Source organism: Rhinatrema bivittatum, chromosome 8, assembly GCF_901001135.1.
Source record: "Rhinatrema bivittatum chromosome 8, aRhiBiv1.1, whole genome shotgun sequence".
Taxonomy (NCBI): Eukaryota; Metazoa; Chordata; class Amphibia; order Gymnophiona; family Rhinatrematidae; genus Rhinatrema; species Rhinatrema bivittatum.
Genome location: NC_042622.1, coordinates 243,729,405 through 243,753,704, shown reverse-complemented (window position 1 = coordinate 243,753,704; position 24,300 = coordinate 243,729,405). Strand labels below are relative to the sequence as shown.

The 24,300-nt window shown below is 44.0% G+C and overlaps 1 protein-coding gene across 9 annotated transcripts in view; it reads right to left on the bottom strand.

Moving 5' to 3' along the window:
- The window catches only part of LOC115098078 (kelch-like ECH-associated protein 1), a 100,391-nt gene that overhangs the window by 62,986 nt on the left and 13,105 nt on the right, over positions 1–24,300 (bottom strand). For 6 of the 9 annotated variants that reach the window (XM_029614388.1, XM_029614387.1, XM_029614385.1 and 3 more), the window contains one exon: positions 17,303–17,518. The exons of 2 other annotated variants lie outside the window; for them this stretch is intronic. The gene's annotated coding sequence lies outside the window, so the exon portion shown is untranslated. Of the gene's footprint in view, positions 1–17,302; positions 17,519–17,769; positions 18,120–24,300 lie in introns of those variants that run through there. One more of the 9 variants, XM_029614382.1, reaches the window with a different exon arrangement.

Below are 24,300 nucleotides of genomic sequence, written 5' to 3'. Positions count from 1 at the left end.
ATACAAATGTTTTTTCTCTCTCACTTATATAGGCTCTTAATTACACATTTACACACATGCTGTCTATCTTTTCACGCTTACACACACACAGGCTTTCAATCACATAAATACATGCTGTCTTTTTCTCTCACACACAGACTCTCATTCACATGCTTACAAACATGTCCTCTCTTTCTCTCATTTACACACAGGCTCTCAATCACATACTCACATGCTCCCTCACCTAAATCAGCTCTCAATCACACACAGACACACATGGTCTCTCTCTCTCATTTAAACACAGGCTCTCAATCACATACTCACATGCTCCCTCACCTAAATCAGCTCTCAATCACACACAGACACACATGGTCTCTCTCTCTCATTTAAACACAGGCTCTCAATCACATACTCACATGCTCCATCACCTAAACCAGCTGTCAATCAGACACAGACACACATGATCTCTCTCTTACTTATACACACAGGCTCTTAATCATACATACACATGATCTCTCTCACACACAAAGGATCTCAATCATACACACATACTCTTTCAAACAAACAGGTTTTCAATTACAAACTTACACATACAGGTTCCCAATGGTAAACTTACATTCATGCTCTCTCTCTCACAGGCAGGATCTCAATCACAGACATACTCTCTTTCACATATACAGGCTCTCAATCATTCACATACATGCAATCTCTCACTCACACACACAGGATCTCAAACACACATGCTTGCTCGCTCATTCACTCTCTCTCTCCCCCTTCCCCCCCCCGGGAACTCGCGGCAGCAGCAGCCACCTCCCAACGCTAACCTCCTTCATTTTCAGCCCTCGAGGAGGCGAAGGCGGAGTCCCATCGGCCGCGGTTGAAGATTTTCATTTTCCTCCGAGCCGCGCTGCAGTCTTCTTCCCGCGCAGGCACCCGATGCTCTCCACTTCCTCTTCCGGGCCGCGGGAAGAAGAGAGCACCGGCGTGCTCTCTTCTTCCCGCGGCCCGGAAGAGGAAGTGGAGAGCATCGGGTGCCTGCGCGGGAAGACCCGCGCAGGCACCCGATGACTCCAGCGCTGGCACCCAGCTGACACCCGATGACTCCCGCGCAGGCACCCGGATGACTCCAGTCGGCGTGCTCTCTTCTCCTCCCCCCCGCGGCCCGGAAGAGGAAGTGGTGAGCATCGGGTGCCTGCGCGGAAGAAGAGACCACGCTAGTGTGGTCTCTTCTTCCCGCGCAGGCACCCGATGCTCTCCACTTCCTCTTCCGGGCCGCGGGGGGGGGGGGGGGAGGAGAAGAGAGCACGCCGGTGCCGCTGACTCCAGCTGTCCTGCCGCGTTCCGCCCGGGCGGCGGAGGACCGGGGAGCAGCTGGGTCAGCGGGGAACCGCGAAGTATGGCGACACGTGTCTGCGAGCCAGATGCAGCCCTCAAAAGAGCCATATCTGGCTCGCGAGCCATGGGTTCCCGACCCCTGCCCTAGACGCTAAAGAAAAGTCTCCGGAGGCTGCTTGCTCTATGGCAACCCATGGTTTAGATTCACCCGTGTTGTGCCAATTAACAACCACCCCCAGTAATATAGCGGTGTAATACCAGCTTAAATTACGAACATTAAGGCCCCCCCCCCCCCCTAATCGGTCCTTGTATAATATAGATAGAGAGATCCTAGGAGGCTTGCGTTTCCAAATGAAACGGATTGTGGAGTTTTTTTTTAAGTTATTACAAAGATATTGAATCATTCTGATCCGGTGCATGACAATCATTACTTGCTTTTTTAGCAACCATACCAATGATGCTTGGATCTTTCCCCTGGAGTGGAATTTGAGTAAAGCAAGTTTGCTTACCATAAACAGCAATTTCTATAGATATCAGGATGAATTAGGCACTACATATGGGTGACATAATCCGGCAATACCGAACGCACTCATCTCTCCAAGCTAGTAGAGTTTTGAGCTCTACTGAGCATGTGTGGGAGTTCCCATGCAAGCACTGCCCGAGTCATTTTTTGACTTAGCATAGCATGGACATGAACTCAGTCTCTAATAATTTTTCTCTAAAAATCCTTAACACCTTTTAAATTCAATATTTTTTCTAACAAAGAAAAGCAGCCTTCTTTAACATCATGTCCAGCCAGAAGAAGGTGTTAACAGCAAGGGCAGTGCTTGAGGTGCCAGGAACAAGGTAGTGTCTCCCTCGCTCCTGGCAAAGAAAGTTAAAGGTATCGAGAGGGATGGAGAGGCAGCATTAAATATCAGCACTACAGATGGTTGGGGAGGAAGGGGACTGCCTAATCTTAATAGCTTGCAAAAACTGGGGCTAGGGACCCAGTCTATAAACCCATGGACTTCTACTCCATTAGCACAGGTTTGGGGAGTGCAGAAAGCAAAGCCCGATAGGGCCATTTATTTATTTAAAACATTTTATATACCGATTTTCACGGAGGGTATCCGACCAAAACGGTTCACAACTTCAAATTATAAAAGATAAAATAATAATAATACTAAGGAAAATAAAAAACATAATAAATAAATAGGAAATAGTAAAGATTGAAAAAAAAATACATTGTATAATTATAATCCCTATGTATGACATTTTGGGGAGGGAGGAAGAGATTGGGCCATTGGCCTTTTTATTTCTTGCTTTCTTTTTTCTTAAAGGTTTTGACAGTGCTACTTAGTCGGATATCTTTAAAAGATATCCAGTTAAGTACAAGTTATGCATCTACACACGGCTGGATAATTTTAGACCATCTGAAACTGGTGTAAAGTTATCCAGCTAACTTACTCCCCCCACCTCTTGGCACTCCCTTCATCCCCCCCCTCCCAAAAGGCCCAAAATAATAAAAAGAAGGGTCCAACCCCCCCAACCCTTTTAAATTAGTAGTGGGACCCACCCTCACACCCAGCTTGACTGGCACCATTTTGAAAATGATCTGACCTTGCCCCAGCCATGTGACGGGGGCAGGGTCCAGGTATCAGACCCAGGCCACATGGCTTAGGTCTGATCCCTGGAACTTGTCCCAATCACATGGATGGGGCAAGGTCAGATAGACTGGGCTGGGTAAGTGTGTGTGCCCTGGCCCCACTGTGGAACCTACTAGAATTTCTGAAACATTTGGGGTGGGAGGGGTGCCAGAGGAGCTCAGGACCACCTCACTATTTCTACTAACCTTTGAGAGGAGAAATGTGTGTGTGTGGGGGGGGGGGGGGGCGGCCGTTGCCATGTGGTAACATCTGCTGTATTTTTTTTTTAAACTTTGGGAGGAGTCCGGGCTCCTCAAGTGGCAACCCTAGGTTGGGACAAAGATCAGCCCTGACCCCCGCTTAACACTCTCGAGCCACGGAGTTTTGGGGTTTTTATTTTGGCTGGCATGTTAAAATGTGTGGCGAGAGCCTCAGGACCTATGTTAGAGTCCCAGGCCTCCTGCTTCAAATTTACCACATTTCAAATAGGTGTAGGTATTTTACTGCAACTGACCATCTTGGTCAGTGCAATAAAATATTTGCATAGTAATGACCTTCTTTGCATGCATTTGTTATTCATGCATGCAAATTAGGTCATTGTAAAAGGGGAGGGTAGAAGGACAGGGAGATGCAAAATATTGCATATTTACACAATATCACCCCAACAGTGCTCTCTTACAAGATATATATTATTGTTTAAACACAAGTGAGAGTGCTAATGAGAAATAAGACTGGAGAGTAGAATGTAGGGCACTTAATGAAGATATAGATAAAATAGGCATCTCACAGACCTGGTAGAAAGATGAAAAAACCAATGGAACACTGATAGCAGGGTACAAATTATATAGACATAACCAGGCAGATCAAATTGGTGGAGGAATAGCATTATATGTATGGCAAAGTGTAATAGGAAAAAGCTCTGTAGTGGGATATACTACCTCTCGCCTGGCCAGGATGAGGGAAAAAAAAAAAAAAAAGAAAAAAGTTAAACAAGGTAATAAAACTGGCAGCGCAATAATAATGGGATATTTTAATTATCTCAGTATTGAATGGATAAATATCACATCGGGACATGCTAAGAAGGTAAAGTTCCTAGATGCTATAAATGACTACTTTATAGAGCAGCTAGTCATGGAATCAAGAGTTGGGTGAGGGAGATGTGAAAGGGGAACTACTTTAGATCTAGTTCTCAGTGGAATGGAGGACATGGTGCAAGAGGTAAATGTGTAATTAAATTTGACAATCACTGGAGGGTGAATACTAAATAAAATTATTGCCTCAGAGGTAGGCGTGGAAGCAGTCTTAGTTCAAGAGAAGAACATAAAAGAACTTGCCATACTGGGTTAGACCAAGGGTCCATCAAGCCCAGCATCCTGTTTCCAACAGTGGCCAATCCAGGCCATAAGAACCTGGCAAGTACCCAATACACAACCATCAACTTCTCAAATTTCCACAAAGCTCAAGTTGACAGAAAAGCCCACTATTCAAAACCATTCTTACCTCACAAATTATACAGCTCAATTTAAGGATACCACAATCCTTCTCCAAACTTGAAAGGCACACCAAATTCGAACACCGAATATCTCACAAACCGGCAAATCTTCAGAACAAGGCGCAGCTAACCGCATGGCGAAACACTCCACATATAAACCCATATCCTTCAACCACATCCAACACGTCACCCATACTGCATGCTACCAACAACCAATGAAATAACACACCATCCACTACCTCACCACGTACCATGACGTGACCAATCACAACCAACCACATACACAATAGCACACTCACCAGACCACCATACATCACAATATATCCATCGCGGAGCTATAGTATATTCTGCAAACCCAGAAAACGCCACAGCGTATCCATAACAATGCTACACTCCGATGAACTTCCATGCAACCAAATCACAATACCGCACCACATTCGAAGGATGGCCAAAAACATCCTGTGCCTACATCAGCTGGAAGCTGATGCCAAGGGAGAGTGTTACTCAACAATTGAGGAGGCAGCCTTGGCAGTCAAGTGGGCCTTAGAGACCTTTTGGTACTAACTGCTAGGTTGGCAGCTCTCACTCATAATGAATCAACCGTTCATATGGATAACTAGAAACAAGGAATCCAGTGAGGGTGATGAGATGGTGCCTGGCCCTGCAACCTGTCAACTATAAGATCAGACATAGGGCAGGAAGGGAAAACACAAATGCAGATTTCCTGTCTACAAATTTGTCCCTAATACAGGCAGCTGTTCAGCCTAGTAAGCCTGAGAGCTGAGGGGGAGGGAGTATATAAGAAACTCCCTCAGAATACAGCTATCTGGACTAGACCTCCTTAAATCCCAACTCACCAAGAGATTCTGGGCCCAAGGAGGATCCCTTCAGCCTAGCATCTTATGCTAGAACTACCTCTATTTGATTGTCTGATAACACAGGGGGCTGCTGAGGTAAGCAGCCTTTATGTTGTACTTTTGGTTTTGCCTGCAAATAAAGCCTTTTTGTTTGTATGGAACCAGGCGGAGTTTGGCCTAACCTGAGCAACCACACATGCATAATTAAAAAAAAAAAAAAATGAAGTCAAATGAAGACCAAACATCTGCCAGCATGGTTTAATGGTGAGGTGAAAGAGGCAATTAAAGCTAAAAGGGCATTTTTGTTTTTCAAAAAATGGAATCAGACCTAAATGAGGAAATACAGGGAAAAGCATAAACACTGGCAAGTTAAATGTAAAGCAGTAATTTTATTTAAAAATGTTATAGGTTGTCTATATAAAGCCCAAAGTGGCATACAAATTTCACATCCAGGAGTTATATAAAATAAAAAAATTATAAAATAAAAATGCAAAATGATAAAGAAAAACATGAAAGAAACTTACCAAAAAGAGGTAAAAGCTAATAAAACAACCTTTTAGGTATATATGAAGGAAAAAAAAAAAAAAAGACTGAGAGGGACTCAGTTGTACTGCTATATGACTGAGGGGCAAAGAAATAGGTGAAAAACTACATGAATTCTTTGCCTCTGTCTTTCCTGAGGAGGTCACTGGGGACATACCCATACTAAAAAAAACTTAATGGTGATGATTTTGAGCACTGCGAAACCAGAAGATGGAAAAGCAGACTGACAACTAAAAAGAGTAGCCCGATTTTTTTTGTTTTATGTAATGTTAAACCTTATTTGGTAAAGTTGTTGATTCCCTACAAAGCAACAAGGTTTCTGAGCTCGTCCCAGATGGAACTGTTGAGATTACCTTCTCTGGGGAAATGTTTCTTGAAGGAATAGGACAATCTACATTCCAATACCAAACTCCACTGGTTTGGAACTCATTACCATTGTACATATGTCCAGAGTAACTTGGTTACATTTAGGAAAATAGTTAAATCTTGGCTGTTTGTCATTTTTTTTTTAATCAAGACTGGGTTTATTGATGAGGAGAATTAATGATATTTAGACTGCATGTGTGTTATTTTATGATGATATTGTACACCTGTTTGTAATCTTTGGTGAAAATTGGTGTACTAAAATAAAGACTACCATTACCATTTCCGCCATGGGCTAGGAGTGGAGAGAGTAGCCAGCCAAGGCTGGTGAGCCCAGGGATCCCTTTGTTTCAGGAGAGAGGGACCCTGCAGGGGCTTTCCCCTCAAGGGAAGAGGCCTGAGACTGAACAGGAATTCCTCTCATGAAGAACTCACAGGGGACCCAGCCTGGGTTTGATAAAACGCGGACCAGGAAACAGGCCCTATTCCCAAAAGGAAAATAAACAGAATGGGAGAGCATCACAAGGAGGGATGTACCAGGGACACTGGGGAAGTCCATGAACACTGCTAGGGAACAGAGGGGTATTTTACCCAGGGAAAAGGGGGTTCCCTGTTGGCCCACTATGTGAGTGTTTTATTCAAAAGCAGCTGATGCTTGTTTAAAGAGATGAGTTTAGGGTATTCTGCTGATGGTGGGGTGGGTTATTGCCCAATGCAGAAATGGGAGCAGCAAATTCTAATCACATGCAGACTGAGGAATAAGTGCGAAGCAGAGTAAGAGACGGCAAAGACTTCTTGAAGTTGGATGTATTGTAACTTGTTGATCACTGTTTATTGATGTTTGGAAAGCCATATCTTGGTTGTGAATTCTGATGAACTCATTAATTCTTATTACTCCCTATCATCTTGTAAATAGTTGCTGGCTGGTAAACTCTAGAAATAAAAAAAAAAAAGTTAAATGTTTTGAAATACAAACTGGGTCTGGATTTTTATTTGAAGGGGGGGGGGGGGGGGGAGAGGAATCAGCACATCCAATGCCAGCAATCACTATTGCAAGAGGGAGGGGGAAACAGGGCTCACAGAGGGAGCTCCAAGTAGATGGCATCCCTGTTTCACCCGAGGAAAGGCATACACATCCCTTGTACCTCTAAGTCTAGGTTGGACTATGCCATCTGCTTGTCTCACATTGCTGAACCCTAAAAAGAGAGAGACTAGCACTCTGCCTACACAGGGGCCAGACCTTCTCAACATCTTATGTGCTCCATCTGGGCGGGGGCGCTACATTACGAATCATCAAGGACCTCAGGAGTACCTGTGGACATTATGTTGAAATCCTCAGCTCAGTGTGCAGTGGCAGTCAAAAAAGTATATAGAATGGTAGGAATTATTTAGAAGGGAATAAAGAATATCATAGTGCTGGTGTATTGATCCATGGTGCAACCACACCTCGAGTAACGTATGCCATTCTGTTTGCTCCATCTCAAAAAAAAGATATAGTGGAATGAGACGAGGTATAGAAGAGAGAGAGAACAAATATGATAAAGGTGTGGAATGGCTCTCCCATGAAGAAAGGCAAAACTCCTCAATAGCTCTTCAACTTAGAAAAGAAATGGCTGAGAAGGGACACGACAGAAGTTTGTAAATCATGAATGGGGTGGAACAGGTACATAAAACGGTTCTTTACCCTCAAGTAATACCGAAGCAAGGGGGGCATTCCATGAGACTTACAGCCAGCAGATTTAAAACAAATCAGAGAAAGTATCTTTTCACTCCGTGCACAATCAAGCCGTGAAATCTTGTTGCCAGATGACATGGTCAAGCCAACTAGCACAGCAGGTCTTTCCTAGAGGAGAAGTCCATAAACAATTATTAGCCATACAGACTTAGGAAAGCCATCATTTATCCTTGGGCGTGGGCAATAAGAAACAGGTGTACTTTTTAGGATCTTTTTAGTATTCATGCCCTGAACTGACCATTGACTGAGGCAGCATGCTAAGGCTCGATGGACCTTGGTCTGACTCAGCACGGCATGTGTTATATTCTTAAATCCTGCTTCTCGCACAGACGCTCCTTATGACCTTTGTCAAGTCTTTCCTTCTCCTTTGCCTCAGGTACAAGTTTAGAGCCTCATTTACTACCGCATTTTTCCCCACAGACACAGAATAGGAGAAAATTATTATTAAATCAGGCCCTTAAGACTGTAAGCCCTCTGGAGCAGTGAAATACCTACTGCACTTAACCTGTTTTCAGTTTGTGTTTTAGAAAGATGAGTAATTTAAAATGTAAAAATCAGATTCATACTGCAAACACTATTTGATCTCTGCTTTGTCACCACAAGCTTCCTTGAATTCCAGAACTTTGCCTTCTGCGCCTTGCCCCTCCAGTGAGAGGCTGTTACCCACCGTACTCTCTGCGAAGAGAAGCCCTTCCAAGTTTACCTCTAACTGGTCTCACAGCAGGACCTCATTCCCACCCTTCCTTTGTCAGCCTTTTTTTTTTTTTTTTTTAAAGGAAAGTAGTATTGTCTGCCTCCAATGCACCCACCAACATTCGCAAACTCCACCACACACACACACACACACCCCAGTAGAATTCTGATGGGTTACAGAGCTTCTGTTTCTAATTGAGATTTTAGAAAGCAGAGCATACAAAAAAAAACCAAAACAAAACAAAAAACCACCCAAAAGCATATATCTTCTACAAAACTCAAGTCTTTTTCTCAATCACTTACCAAAGCCAAAAACAAGTACTGGCTTTCCCAATATATCCATATTTCCTTCTTCTTTTATGCATATAAATTTACCTACACTAGCTTTTTTTTTTAATATAAAAATAACTTCACAGTTTTGTTCTTTCTAAACTAAAGATGCATCCTGAATTTGCTTAGGGGCTGAATGGCCTGGAACGCAGGTCCACCAGGTCTTTTCAGTCATGTGGAGCAGAAGGGGTGCTCTGCTCCAGCCCCTCCCTTTCAGGAGCCAGCAGGAAAGAAAGATGAGGAGAGGGCGAGTCTGGAGCAGACATAAGAAGATAAGAAATTGCCATGCTGGGTCAGACCAAGGGTCCATCAATCCCAGCATCCTGTTTCCAACAGTGGCCAAACCAGGCCACAAGAACCTGGCAATTACCCAAACACTAAGAAGATCCCATACTACTGATGCAATTAATAGCAGTGGCTATTCCCTAAGTAAATTTGATTAATAGCAGTTAATGGACTTCTCCTAAGAACTTATCCAAACCTTTTTTGAACCCAGCTACACTAACCACATCCTCTGGCAACAAATTCCAGAGCTTTATTGTGCTTTGAGTGAAAAAGAATTTTCTCAGATTAGTCTTAAATGTGCTACTTGCTAACTTTATGGAATGCCCCCTAGTCCTTCTATTATTCGAAAGTGTAAATAACCGAGTCACATCTACTCGTTCAAGACCTCTCATGATCTTAAAGACTTCTATCACATCCCCCCTCAGCCGTCTCTTCTCCAAGGTGAACAGCCCTGACAGACAGACACTACTCCCTCACCCAGCCCTTTTCCATGCTGTGGTTCTCATCCCCTCTTCTTCTATAGGAAAGGAGGAGAAGGGGTGATAATGAAGCAAATGCAGCAGGGCAAAAAAAACAAATAAACAAAGTCAAAGGGTTGAATAGGCACAAAGTTTGAAACTTATGAGCAACAATGCCAGTCATGGAGGCTTCAACCCTGGCTTTGATCAGCACTGCAGCTCACAAGTTTCAGACTTGTGTTAATTCAACCTCTTTTTGTGACTGTTACAGAGGCAGCGAAACACCCTTTTTTTTGGGGGGGCGGAGGGAGGCAACCAAGCTCCACCTCAAGCTCTGTTCACATTCCCAATTTTTTTACTGTATAACTAGTTTCTTTGATTTATATTCCGCTTTTCAATAATATTCTATTTTGCATACATCCTCTGCATAAATCAGAGTACAATTCGTTCCCAGACCAATTAAATGCATGATGCTAGAAAACTAGACCTAGCAGTAACGTACAAATGATGGCAGAAAGGGACCAAAATGATCCATCCAGTCTGCCCAGCAAGCTTATAGTAGTATCTGCCGTGCCATGCAGGTCACCCCCATGCTTATCAGTTTCCCAGACCAGAGAAGTCAGGGCCCCTCGATGGTTGCTGTTTGAATCCAAATTTCCCGTTACCCCCTTGTCATGATGAAGGAGAAAATGACAAAAAAAAACAAAAAACAGCATTATTAATGGAAACATGGAGGTTCATTTTCAGCCACTGTGCGGCTCAGCTACTCAGCCAGATAAAATACCCAGCTATCCTAAAATGTCTAACCGGCTAACTTTAGGACAGCCCTATGGGCCGACCGGAGTTAGCCACATTGTTTAAGCAGCTAACTCTGGGTCGCCCCAAAACACCTCCCATCTGCCCCTGGAATGCCCCTTTTTTTTATCTGGCTAAAGCCTAGCCGGGTAATTAGTTAGTTACCCAGCTAGAATTTAGCCAGATAAGGGCTAGATATAGCTGGGTGAGCCATTTAGAAAGATAATGATTATGTTATCCATCTAAATCTCTTTTGAATATTGACCTCATCAGTACTAACGAGGCTATTCTATACTGAATGGAGAGAAGATCATCAAGCACCAAGGGCTGTCACCTTACATGACATCCTCCCCCCACAAGAAAAATGACAAAGGTTCGGCCACTGAGCCTCTGTGCTTCTTCTTGTGGGAGATGGGAAGGGGTGGGAGCAGAAGGGAGAGCGAGCAGGAAGAAGAGAGCAAGAGGCAGGGTTAGCAGGAGAGAGACCAAAGAAAAAGAAGGGAGGATGGGAGCAAAAGGGAGTGGAGATGGAGGAGGCAGGAGATGTCTGCCCCCAAGAAGAACAATGAAAGTTCCGTGGCCCCCCCCCCCCCCCAACATAATATGCTGCTATGTTTGGGCCTGCCGAGCCTTTATTGTTCTTCTTGTTGGGGGGTAACTGTTAGGGGCAGGAGGTAGAAGAAAGAACAAGAGGAGGGAGTGGGAGCAGGAGGTAATGAGGCGGGCTGAAGGGAGAAAAAGTGGAGAGACAGGCAAGGGCTGAGGGAAGAGGCTGAAGGGAGAAAAAGTGGATGGAGGACAGAGGTGGGATGAGCCTGCCCTTCTCTCCCAAACCCTGGTTCCTTCCCTCCCCACAAAACCCTCACTTTTCTCAGTTAATTAACTCCCTCCCTCCCAAGGCCCTCACTTTCCCCAGGTCACTTTTCTCCCAAAAACCCCTCACTCACCGTAGATTGTTCACGCCCACCATCCCTCACCCCAGCGTCCCTGCCCCCTCTGGATTCCCTCGCTCATCGCCACTGGCTCCTCTTAATTGGAAACAGAAGTCTGCTGCAACCTTCGAGCTCCTCCAACGCATCCTCCCTTCCTCCTCTGCCGTGGACCACAAAGTCAGTCAGGCCCTGGCCAGCAGGGGAGGAGGTGGCGGCGATAGAGGAACTCCAAGGCTACAGTCCTCCTCCCATTTTCAAATGAGAGGAGCTGGTGAGCGAGGGGTAGACTGAACCATCCACTGCCATCACTGCTTACTGGCAGAATTTATTTTTTGAGGGGAGGGGGAAGGGGGCATTGGCCCCTGTGGCCCACCCCCATTCTGATGCCTATGGTCTGTTACCCAGGAATTAATTTCTGGTAGAACGACCAGAAAGGTGTTCTGCCACCCATTTTTTTCAGGACCTAAGGAGGCGGAGAAGAGCCGGCAGCATAAATCATATCTGGCTCTCTCACAGAAAACAAAACCAGAGCTAGTGGTGTAAGTTCCAGCTTTCTGCAGAAATACAGCAGGGCAGGTAGTGACAGGATCATTCGTGCCGCGCCCCTCATCCCGAGAAAGCAGAGCAAAGAACGTTGGAGCTGCTTATCCCTAGATGAGAGCAGATACCCAGCCTTAATTTTTGTGCAGTTTCCTGGTACAACTGAAAGGCCAAGAGAGAGGATGGGAAAGGGTGAAGAGAAACTAAATGAATGCCTGTCAGTTCCACTGTGTGTGTGTGTAGAGGAGTTCACACTTAACCCTTCCTCCCCCCACACTGGTAACACCTGGCCTCACCCACTTTGCTGCCCCCCACTCCCTTTTTTGTGAACAAAATGAAGCCCTGGACTCAAATACCTCAAGCAAACATCCGTATCGTCTTTAAAGACCATGTGTCACTGCCTTAAATCCAAAAAGACCTTTTGCAGCAGTGCCCCGCCGGGACCGGCAGAGAGAGAGAGTGCAGGCCGACCTTGGACCTTCTTCTCTGGACTCTCGACTCCTCCTGGCTCGCAGCGGTGGAGATTTCCAGGTTCCCGTCCGGGGTCCGATGTCACCTTCCGGGCACCTTCTGCCTTGGCACCCCACCACTGCCTAAGGGGCGCACGGCTTTGATTTTTTTTTCTTCTCTCACTGTCATCAAGTGAATGGATGTGGATTCGGCCCAGAAGTAAGGCTCCCTCTCTTACTTATTTGCATTTCCCCTCAGGTTGAATGGGGAAGAAGAGAAAAAGGAGCAGTTTGCCTTCCCCCACCTATGCCTGCAGTGGTCCCCTCTCTCTCAACCAACCACTGAGTGTTATTATGCAGCCTTCTGGCACGAGTACTCCCACAGGGCCTGTTCAGCTGGGCTGGGGACCCCCATGCTGCTTCTTGTCTAGGGAATTCCATCTCCCTCAGCCCAGACTCTCGCTTACCAGTGGTCTCAGCAAGTTCCATGGAGGCTCCTCTGCAACCACGGTGTGGCCAGGAGTTCCCTCCGCAAGGTGGGAGAACTTGCTTTGGCCGAGTCTTAGGAGCCGGCAAGGAGCACCAAGCGATCCTTGGTAGGGCTGATCCCGGGAGCTGGTTCCGCAGTTTCAGTTCGACGCACAGATAACCCTAGAGAGACTCTCTGGGATGCAATTAAAAAGTTTAGACCAGTGTTTGGTGTCCAAATTCGATAATATTCATTCAGCAGCTGTACAAGTTCAAACTCAAGTTATTAAAAGCAATACGGAGTGCATTTCTTCTTTAGAAAAAGAGTGCGTTTTAGGGAAATGTGATCCGTTCTTGATTAAAGGTTAGGAATCCATTCGACGTAGATTAGAAGTTTTGGAGAATAATTTGAGGAACTTACATTTGCGAATTCTTAATTTTCCTAAATCCTTGCGTATTTCTGCTATTGAATTGTTAAGGAAATTCTACATAGAGGTTCTTAAAGTTCCTCCAGATTTGGTTCCTCCCATTAACAAAGCATTTTATTTACCTTTCAGAGCGAGAGAGTGGGGAATGCTAATAGTCATGTTTCACCACATGTTAATGCATTAGAAAATTTAACTGCTTTTTTTGCAAGAATCTCAGTTTGAAATACAGGGCACTGCTACTCAGCTTATTGTATTTGCTTTGGAACATGATAGGATATGGACTATGAAAATGTTTTTTGTTCCACTAACAAACTTTTCTTAGGTCAACATCTTGCCTTATTTCCTGATGTTGCTAAGGCAACTTAACTTAGAAGGAAGCTTTTCTTGGCTAAAAAAGCAAAGAGTGCTTGATATGGGTGCATCATTTCTTTTTGCAATTTCCCTGTAAATGTGTTATAAAAATAGGAACTAACATTTTCTTTGATCCAGATCATTTGGAAGGTTTTCTTCAAAATCGAGAAGGGCCCCTCCCTGTTTGCACTTGTTGTAATCCATTGTTTTATATAGCAACATTAATTTGATATTATGCCCTTTTTTTGTTTTGTTTCCTATTTAGGTCCCCACCTACGGGCCGATACAGTAAAAACGTGGGAGAGGCCACTCTCCTGTGCACACGATTCAGTAGTTTAATTTGTTAAAATTAGGTCCAGCGGTAAAAAGAGGTGCTAGGGACACTACTGCGTCCCTAGCGCCTCTTTTTTGATGGAAGCGGCAGCTGTCAGCGGGTTTGTCACCCGACACTCAATTTTGCTGGCGTCTGTTCGAGCCCGCCGACAGCCAGGGGCCCATTTTATTTATTTTTTTCATTTTTTACTTTTTTAAAACTGTCGGGACCTCTGACTTAAATCGCCATGATATTAAGTCGGAGGGTGCACAGAAAAAGCAGTTTTTACTGCTTTTCTGTGCACTTTCCCAGTGCCCGGAGAAATTAGCACCTACTTTTGGGTAAGCAATTCAGAAAGCAAAATGTGCAGCTTGGCTGCACATTTTGCTTTCTGAATTGCGCGGGAATACCTAATAGGGCCATCAACATGCATCTGCATGTTGTAGGCGCTATTAGGTTCGGGGGGAGGGGGTGGACGCGCGTCCAACCGGGGGCTAACAGTGCGCTCCGATGTACTGTACCGGCCTGACAGTAGTCTTGTAGGATATGTTCTTTTATGTAATTTTCCTTTTTTTTAATCTCCTTTGTTAATCTGCTATATTCTGTCTTATGTTTGACTCGTTAAAATTTGAAAATTCTGAAAATAAAGAGTTAAAAGAAATCCAAAATAAGGAGGTCAAAAAAAAAAAAAAAAAAAAGAGCATTGGAGCATGTGACAAGGGAAGAAAATATAAAACAGTACATTCCCTATGCATTGGTTGCACTCTGCAAGTGAAGGAGATGAGAGATGGCTTGGGTTCCCCTTCCCATCCACTTTCTGGCCTTGTACAATAAGATTTCTTCATAAGCCGACGTCTTTAACGAAGGTATATAGCTTGATGATTCCCAGTTGGTTGCTCAGAAGCAAGATCATAGACTACAAACTAACAGGCTGATACAGTACAGTTTGCTCAGCCGAGTACACTGTTTAGCACGTGACTGGCCGCGGGTTTAGAGCATCGAAACATGCGGCCACCCCCCCCCCCCGAAAACTAATCCCAGGATACTGAAAGTAAAATGTGCGGCCAAGACACACATTTTATACTCAGAAAAGTGTATAGAAAAGCAGAACTTAATATCCTAGTGATAAGTCGGAGGAACCAAAAACTTTAAAAATCTGTCCACCGGTCAGCAGGTTAGAAAAACGGACGCTCAATTTTACCGGCATCCATTTTCTTAACCCATGGCTGTCAGCAGGTTTGGAAACCAATGCCGATAAAACAGAGCGTCTTGCCTGAACCTGCTGACAGCCACCTCTACGCTAATAAGGAGGCGCTAGGGATGCGCTATTGTCCCTAGCGCCTCCTTACTAGCACGACCCCTCATTTAGATACAGAATTGTGCACCTAGGAGAGGCGGCTGGGCATGGGTTGGGAGAGCAGGCGCTCAACACGGAGCTCCCACTCTCCTGCAATTCATACGGTATCGGCCTGTAAGGCAACACAAGAGTTTTGGCTGCAGCTCAGAGGAGGTAGGGAGATGACTATTGCTGTATTACACAGAGGCAAAAAAAAAATAAAAAAAATTATATATATATATATATATATATATATATATATATATATATAAAAAACAAACAAAAAAAAAAAACAACTCTCCACCCATAGTATAAAAAAATATTCTGGCTGCCATGTTAATCACTAAACATGAATGTGTATGATTTATATTCTGCCTTTCATACACTTCAAAGTGGATTACATGCAGGTACTGTAGGAGATTTCCCTATCCCCAGAGGGCTTACAACATGTAGAGAGACCTTTTCAATGAACTTAATACATCTATGACTATCAAGCACCATCACCTACAAACTTTTTGCTATGCAGATGTAAAATAAGAGTCAAAAATACCAAAATGTTCTGCAGGTAAGTACACACACCCCACAAAAAATTAGTAAAAAAAACAAAAAACAAAAAAAAAAAAAAACCCACCCCAAAATACCTGTCAGCACAGTGCAGCACTTAAAAAGAGTTAACTCCAGAATTAATGAAAACGATGTGAAAATTAGCCAGAAGATGATGTCCTGGGGTTTTGGAGGGCACACAGATCCTTTCTTTAGGCATCACCAAGGTGGTCAGCAAAGCTCATCTAGAATTGTTCCTTCATCAGATAAGGACTATAAAGTCCATCATGTCTGTCCAATTCATGTTGCATTGCTTTTGGCCCCAATTGATCTCTATCTTCCCTAACTTTGGATCCTCTGTGCTTATTCCCAAACCTTGTCAAATTGGTTTACTGAATTTTTGTCTCTATCACCTAGAGGCTATTCGAGACATTCACCACCCACTCCATGAAGAAACATTATTTAATGTTACTCCCCAGTTTAACCCGTTTCATCCAGAATTTCTACATCACCGCTAGATAAATATTTTCATACCAGTCCAATCCATGGTGCATCACAGCCTACAAACAATCCCATTATCTCCAGGATCAAGCACAGGTTACTGGAGCTTAGCTCTTGAATATATGTTAGAAGGGGGACATGAAGATGCTAGGTCACCATTTCATACAGAGCATACTAGAAAGAATCAGCAGTTGGCATTTATGAATGTCAATACAGAGTTGAAACTAGGAAGGGGTAAAAAGGGGCAGCTGCCAAGGGCATGAAGTCCAAGTGACTGAAATGCAAAATATGAGCCAATAGCCCATGATATCCCAGAAAGGGAAGGAGTGCTGTTTTCCTTCTGCCTTCAGGAGAGAGGGGAGGGAAAAGGTATCAAGGTGGGGGAAGGAAGATTAAAAGGTGTGTGGGCACAAATATGCTTGCCAGATCGAAGGTCAAGATGTGTAGCTAGGGCTCGGCTTCAAATCTGTATTCTCCAGGACGTAACATTTTAGGAAAGCAGGAGGGAGCGAACTTGGTAGAATAAAAACCTAATCTCAACAGCTCTCACAGAAACAGCTGCACAGAAGCAAACATTGCAATAAAAAGCTCCCAGGAAGCCTTAAGGTTGTTAAATTATGTTTTCAGAACTTTGTTTCTGGTTCCGGATTTGAGATGCAGTCATGAATCTGCTGACTCCCCGTCTGATTAATCCCTTAGTCACGATTAGTGTCCCACAATCAGTGACTCAGCAGAGAAAGCTTTCAAGGTGGTCGATGACGTCACGAAGACAAGTTACAATGTGAAAAAGTATCTGTCGAGGGTGGCATAAAAGGAATACACAGTACTACAGTAGTAGCTCATTTGAGAGAGGGACAGGTGGTTTCTATAGCCAAGATCTCCCTTTTGGCACCTGTGAACTATGGTAACTCCTCCCCCTTTTGCCAGCAGAGTTCAAGCAATACCAACCTGGCTTCTTTGCAGGCTGCGACCACACCCTTCTTTGGAGAATTGAGCAAAGATGATCAATGTTCATGAGTTTTGCGACCAGGAAGTTTCCTTCTCTTCAAGTAAGTTGTTCCTCATGTTGGTACATTCAGCGGGTGTTACACACCCTACAGGGAAAACAGTCTGACTCACAAGTCTCGCTCTCACGACCATCGCATGTATTCCCCTGCTGCACTTCTAAAAAGAAGAATGCAAAGGAGTTCCTATACGGAGGAGGATTTTGGAATCTGATAAAACAAACTACGATTTTTGACACGAGTCTCAGCCATCTATGATATTGAAAACAAATCTAACAGTTTCAACATCATTCAGTAATTTTTGTTTTAAACTTCTCCCAACTCATCGTGCAAGTCGGCAACCAAATATTTGCAGAACTGAAAAGACAGAATCCAGTGTGCACCCAAGCTGACTGGGACCTGGCTACTCACCTGTTTCGAGGCAGCCATCTGGCACACCACACCTCCTGCCCTCCCACTCTTGCCCTACTGCGCTACATCGCGGCTCTGCTAGCTGAGTCACTGTAAAGCTTTTCTATGGGCGTTACATGACACAGAACTGTAACTCAAAGCAAAAGAAAAACAAACAGTTTATAAGAACGTGCATTGAAACGTTTCCGTGTTGCACCACCCCAAGAAAAATAAGACCTTTTTGGAGCTTCCTTTATAGGAAGGTCAGCGTGGAATCAGTAGGTATCGACAGTAAAATTAAACATATGGTTTTTGCACGGATGCCAATTTGTTTCTTATTTTATAAACGCAGACAGTGGTGATTTTTTTGCCAGATCAACTTGTGACTTGTGTTTTGTAATGTTTTTAATAACATGGTCTCCATAATATTTAGATCAATGCTACAAAATAATTTGACCATATTAAAAACATTTTGAAATCGAAAAATAATTTTTTACACTAACTGGAGTGGAACATGAAGGCCACAGCTGGACCCCAGCCCGCTTTTTTTTTTTTTTTTAAAGGAAAATCCAACATTTAGAAGCGCCTCCCTCCAGTTCAAGAGCAGAGGGTGGCTCGGTCACTGCCTTCTGAATTATACATTTATGCGAAGAGCAGAGAGAGAGAGTCCACGCCCGGCTTTGGAACTGGACCCCCCTGACACAGGAGAAAAAGTCTTGGTAAACCCAGCCCTAGAACTCTGCGGCAAGGCATGGTCCTGGGGTTTTACTTTTCCGGAGGTAACCCGATCTCCCATTGTAACTGAAAGGAAAGCTGATCTCTGAAAGTATTCTTAGAAAGGAGAGAAACACTACTGTCTCATTTGGGCTTTCTTAGAAATTGTCCTCATTTGTACACGTGGGCCTGACTGAAAGAGCAGGCCAGGCAAAACATCCACTCCAAGGCGGTATTTTAATGCCACTTAAATGCCTATTAACACTATAGATAGCCAATAATTTAGTGGCTTTAAGAGTACAAAAACATTGCAAAAAAAAAAAAAAAAAACCCCCAACAAGGTTTTCTCTTTCCCGTTTTAAATTCCTTAATGATTTGGAATTCAGAAGATATCCTAAACCAATACACTTTAACAAATTACATTCAGTTGCACCCGGTCCCTGTCCTGAAGAATCTAGGGTTTAAAGTTTGACAGTTTTCTTTCCAGCCACTAGAAATATAAGGTAACTGAATTTTTTTTTTGGCAATGGTCCTTATGCCATCATAACTCCAGTGGGGTCAGGTGAAAGGGCGTTAACCCCCCCTACACAGCACAGGTTTTCAATCTCATAGTGCAGACCCTGTGCTTGGATCTTCCCTACTTACATAAGATAAGAACATAAGATATGCCATACTGGGTCACAGTATCCTGTCCCCAACAGCAGCCAATTCAAGACACAAGAACCTGGCAAGAACCCAAACATTAAATAGATGCCATGTTACTAATGCCAGTAACACGCAGTGCCATGCCCTATTAATAGCAGTTTATGGACTTCACCAGGAGCTTATCCAAACCCAGCTACTCTAGTTGCGTTAACCACATCCTCTGGCAATGAATGCTGGCTGTGTCCCATTAAGTGTCTTTATCTACTGCACTATCCCTGATCCTAGCTCCATGAAGAAGGAGTCACACAGATGATGTTGCATCCAGTGACCATTTTGTTCATGTAACAATGGCTGCTGGGAGGGGGTGGGGAAGACAGTTCTCCAATGATGCAACTGGCCCACTGCCAAGAGCATCTGCATGGAACATTCCTCAACCAGTGGACCTTTTGACTTGGCACTCCAGGCAGGTGCCCTTATTGCCTTCCCCTTACAACAGCAGTAGGTAAGCACAAAACAGCTGGACAGTAGATTCATGGAAGAAGGTATAGCCATAAGAGGTTTCACATCTTTTATTCCAAAAACTTTTACCACATATAATAAAAACAGAAAAAAAAGATCTAGGAATAAAAATTATATGAAAAGAACCTAAGGGCTAGATGTACTAAAATGTTTCCCGGTTTTGTGTCTACAAAAATGTTTACTACATTGACTCCTTAAATGGTCATCTTACTCTTAAAGCAACCCCTTTAATTTGCTAGTATGTTTATTACTCAACAGGACAAGTGACTACCTCACATGGAGCATATTACATTATTTATGGGATGAATAAATTCAGTTTTGTCTAGTTACCAGGATGATATAGAAAGGGATTATATAGCCTGGGAGCTAGAGAGAACTGCTTTCTGATTTCATGAGGAGATTTTGCTCTGGCTCTGTTGAAGGGAGCACAGTTTATGAAAGCTAGTCAGAATGTATTATGTTACTTAAAAAAAACCATGTACAGTGTCTCTGCAGACTTATTTCTAGGAGGAGCAACATTTCAAACAAAGGGTTAACTTGGCAGCCAGGTTCCAGGACAGGACACATTCTCCCCAGTATATGAGGAATGTACTCCACCTTGATGTCTCTCCAGGGTCAAGTGTCTTGGCAACGTAATCTGGTTCTCTCACATTCTAAGTCTCTCTTCCACCTAGATAAGAACTCTGTCCTCAGTTTCACTTGCTGGTATTTTGTAAGCACATAAGGGCTAGGGCACTGTCAGTAAAGAATTTTAACGGTGGGAATGCTTCAAGCAGGAGTGGAAAAATCCCCAGGCAACCAAGAACCAAAAAAAAAAAAAAAAAAAAATTTTTTTAAAATAAGACTTGCCTGGGTATGGAAGATAAAAACCATCGCAGCTGGGCCAGGTGGATCCACTACAGTTGCATATATATATATATAAAAATAAAAAACTTGACATATGGATGGATATATATGGTTGGGTAGGATGAAACGAGACTAAATACAACCTTCTAATTGCTTAAAAGCTCTCTCTACATCCTGGGGACCCCACAACCAGTCAGGTTTTCAGGATATCCACAACAAATATTCATGAGAAATTTACATACCGGGGGGGACACACGGGGGGACTCAGTATATGCAAATTTATCTTATGCATATTTCACTGTGTATATCCTGAAAACCTGATTAACTATGGCATCCCCAGGACAGGTTTGGGAAGCCCTCTTCTACATGGTAATCCAGAAAGTGGGAAAAGCCTCATTATGTGCATAGCCAATACTAAAGCACAGTGAAAGCGTCATTCCCCTACAAATTTGCATTGTCTGAGTCCTAACCTGTAACCATCTTCTTGTTGATGCAAATGCTATTCACATGTCAGAAAGCATGCTTTAAAAGTACTTAGTCCCATTCCCAAATGTGGCTGCGTGCAGCACAAGGTGTGGAACTCTGCGATGGAGTGTTACACGGCCTTAAAAACGGAAGGCTAAAAAGCAAATGACAGTATGCAAGAAAAACACAGGATAAGCAGCAGAGCAGCTTTAGAGAGACACGAGGACAGAAAGATAGGTTCTGTGGTACTGCAACAGGAATGGGTTAACTAGATGGGTCTTTGCATTACATCATCACTTTCTGTCTATGTTTCTCACCACCAGAAGAAGGGAGCAACATCTTTTAAGCATTCTTTAACCTTACTTTGAAAAAGGTATAGGTATAAGACTGGAGACTGCATCTTCAAAGGGATATAAACAGGATGGAGTTGGTCCAGAAGGTGGCCCCTAAAATGATCCGTGCTCTTTGTTCTAAAGTATATGGGGACAGACTCAAAGATCTAAACATATACACTAGAGATAAAAGTAGAGATAGGGGAGATATGATAGAGACATTTAAGTATCTAAGAATTGCATGCACAGGAGGCAAGCCTCTTTCAATTGAAAGGACACCAACTAGGGGTCATGGGTTGAGGATGAAAGGGGGTAGACTCAGGAGAAATATTTTTTTTACAGAGAGGGCAGTGGATTCATGGAATGGCCTCCTAGTGGAGGTGGTGAAGACAAAAACAGTATCTGAATTCAAGAAAGTATGGGTAAACACAGGGGATCTCCAAGGGAGTGATGGGAATTGTAAAGCTAAATGAATTGGGTGGTTGATCAGACTAGATGAGCCATATGTTCTTTTTCTGCCATCATGTTTCTATTATTATTGCTTTGGCAATGACTTATAATAATTTCATAATATATTTTTAGATTTTTAGCCTGCCTTTCAAATTAATGCCCAAGGTCAAATGACTTATGAGGAGAGGTTGAAGGACCTATTTGTGTATTTGCGAATGATACTAAGATCTGCAACACAGTTGACACGCCGGAAGGAGTGGAGAGAATTAGATGGGATTTAAGGAAGTTGGAAGACTGGTCAAAGATATGGCAGCTGAGATTCAATGCCATATCTTAGACCAGTCTTCCAGAAATGTATTCGAATTGGGGGGGGGGGGGGGGGGTGTGAAGGGCACAGAACAGGAGAGAGACCTTGGGGTGATAGTGTCTAATGATCTGAAGTCGGCGAAACAATGCGGCAAGGCGATAGCTAAAGCCAGAAGAATGCTGGGCTGCATAGAGAGAGGAATATAGACTAAGAAAAGGGAAATGATTATCCCCTTGTACAGGTTCTTGGTGAGGCCTCACCTGGAGTACTGTGCTCAGTTCTGGAGACCGTATCTCCGAAGGGACAGAGACAGGATGGAGGCGGTCCAGAGAAGGGCGACCAAAAAGGTGTATGGTCTTCAGCGAATGCCTTATGAGGAGAGATTGAAGAATCTCAATGTGTATACCCTGGAGGAAAGGAGGAGCAGGGGTGATATGATACAGACCTTTAGATACTTGAAAGGTTTTAATGATCCAAAGTCAACGACAAACCTTTTCCATTGCAAAAAAACAAAACAAAAAACCACAAAAACAAAAACCAGCAGAACCAGGGGTCACGATTTAAAACTCCAGGGAGGAAGACTCAGAACCAATGTCAGGAAGTATTTCTTCACAGAGAAGGTGGTGGATGCCTGGAACGCCCTTCTGGAGGAAGTGGTGAAGACCAAAACTGAAGGATTTTAAAGGGGCGTGGGATAAACACTGTGGATCCATAAAGTCTTGGATGTGAATGAAGAGAAGAGGCATGGGGGGGTGGCTTGCGGGAATGACAGCTACTACCTGGAGATTAATACCCTTATTCAATAAACATACACATGGTTAATGTGACTCCAACATTGCTCTATGCTTCAACGGCAAGAGGAAATGTGGGACACAGGATTTGCATTCACAAATAAGCGTGAGAGTAGCATGCTTGTTGCGGCGATTAATACCGCAAACCAATAAAGCCTGATACTTCACTTTTCTGCAGCTCCAGAACAGCTCTCTACATCAATAGCAGGTGTGGAAGGAAATTAGAACCAAAAAGTTACCAAATAAGGGCCCTGACCTCAGCAGTCAGAGTAACAGAAGAATGAGAAAAATAACTGTGAAAGCTTACTGGGCAGACTGGATGGGCCATTTGGTCTTCTTCTGCAGTCATTTCTATGTTTCTATGAGAGGAGGTGCAGGGGAGACATGATACAGACCTTCAGATACCTGAAAGGTTTTAATGATGCAATCAAACCTCTTCCGTTGGAAAGAAGTCAGTAGAACTAGGGGTCACGAAATGAAAACTCCAGGGAGGACGACTCAGAACCAATGTCAGGAATTTTTTCTTCACGGAGAGGGTGGTGGATGCCTGGAATGCCCTTCCGGAGGAGGTGGTAAAGACAAAAGCAGTGGAGAAATTACTTACCTGATAATTTTGTTTTCCTTAGTGTAGACAGATGGACTCAGGACCAATGGGATGTACAAAAACTATTCACGAACAGGGCAGGAGGCTGCCCGTGATCCACTTAGTACTGCCCTTGCAAAGGTTGTGTCCTCCTGGGCATCCAGGTGGTAGAACCTGGAGAAGGTATGTATGGAGGACCACGTCACCGCTCGACAGATCTCAGCAGGCGACAGCATCTTGGTTTCCGCCCAGGACACTGCCTGGGCCCTTGTAGAATGGGCCTTGTCTCGCAGAGGTGGAGGCTTCCCTGCCTCTACGTAGGCAGTCTTGATTACTTCTTTGATTCAGCAGGCTATGGTTGCCCGTGAGGCTGCTTCCCCCTGTTTCTTCCCGCTGTGAAGGAAGAATAGTTAGTCCATCTTTTGCACAGATTCTGATCTTTCCAGGTATCGGACTAAGTCTGCCGACGTTTAGATGGCGAAGGCAGCGTGAGTCTTCCGAGTCCTTATGTTCGTCTGGAAATGGCAGAGAGATGGTTTGGTTTAGATGAAATTGAGAAACCACTTTCGGTAGAAAGGAGGGGGACAGTGCGTAGCTGTATGGTTCCCGATGTGAACTTGAGGAATGGTTCCCGACAGGATAGCACTTGAAGCTCGGAGATGCGACGGGCTGAACATATTGCTACTGGGAATGCAGTCTTCAAGGTCAGGAGCCGTAGTGACAGGCCACGTGTTGGTCTGAAGGAAGTTCCCGCTAGAAAGTATAGTACTAGATTGAGATTCCATAGGGGCACTGGCCACTTTAATGGTGATCGGATTTGTTTGACCCCTCTCAGGAAGTGGGAAACATCTGGATGGGTTGATATAGTGATGCTGTCCACTTTGGCTCTGAAGCAGGCCA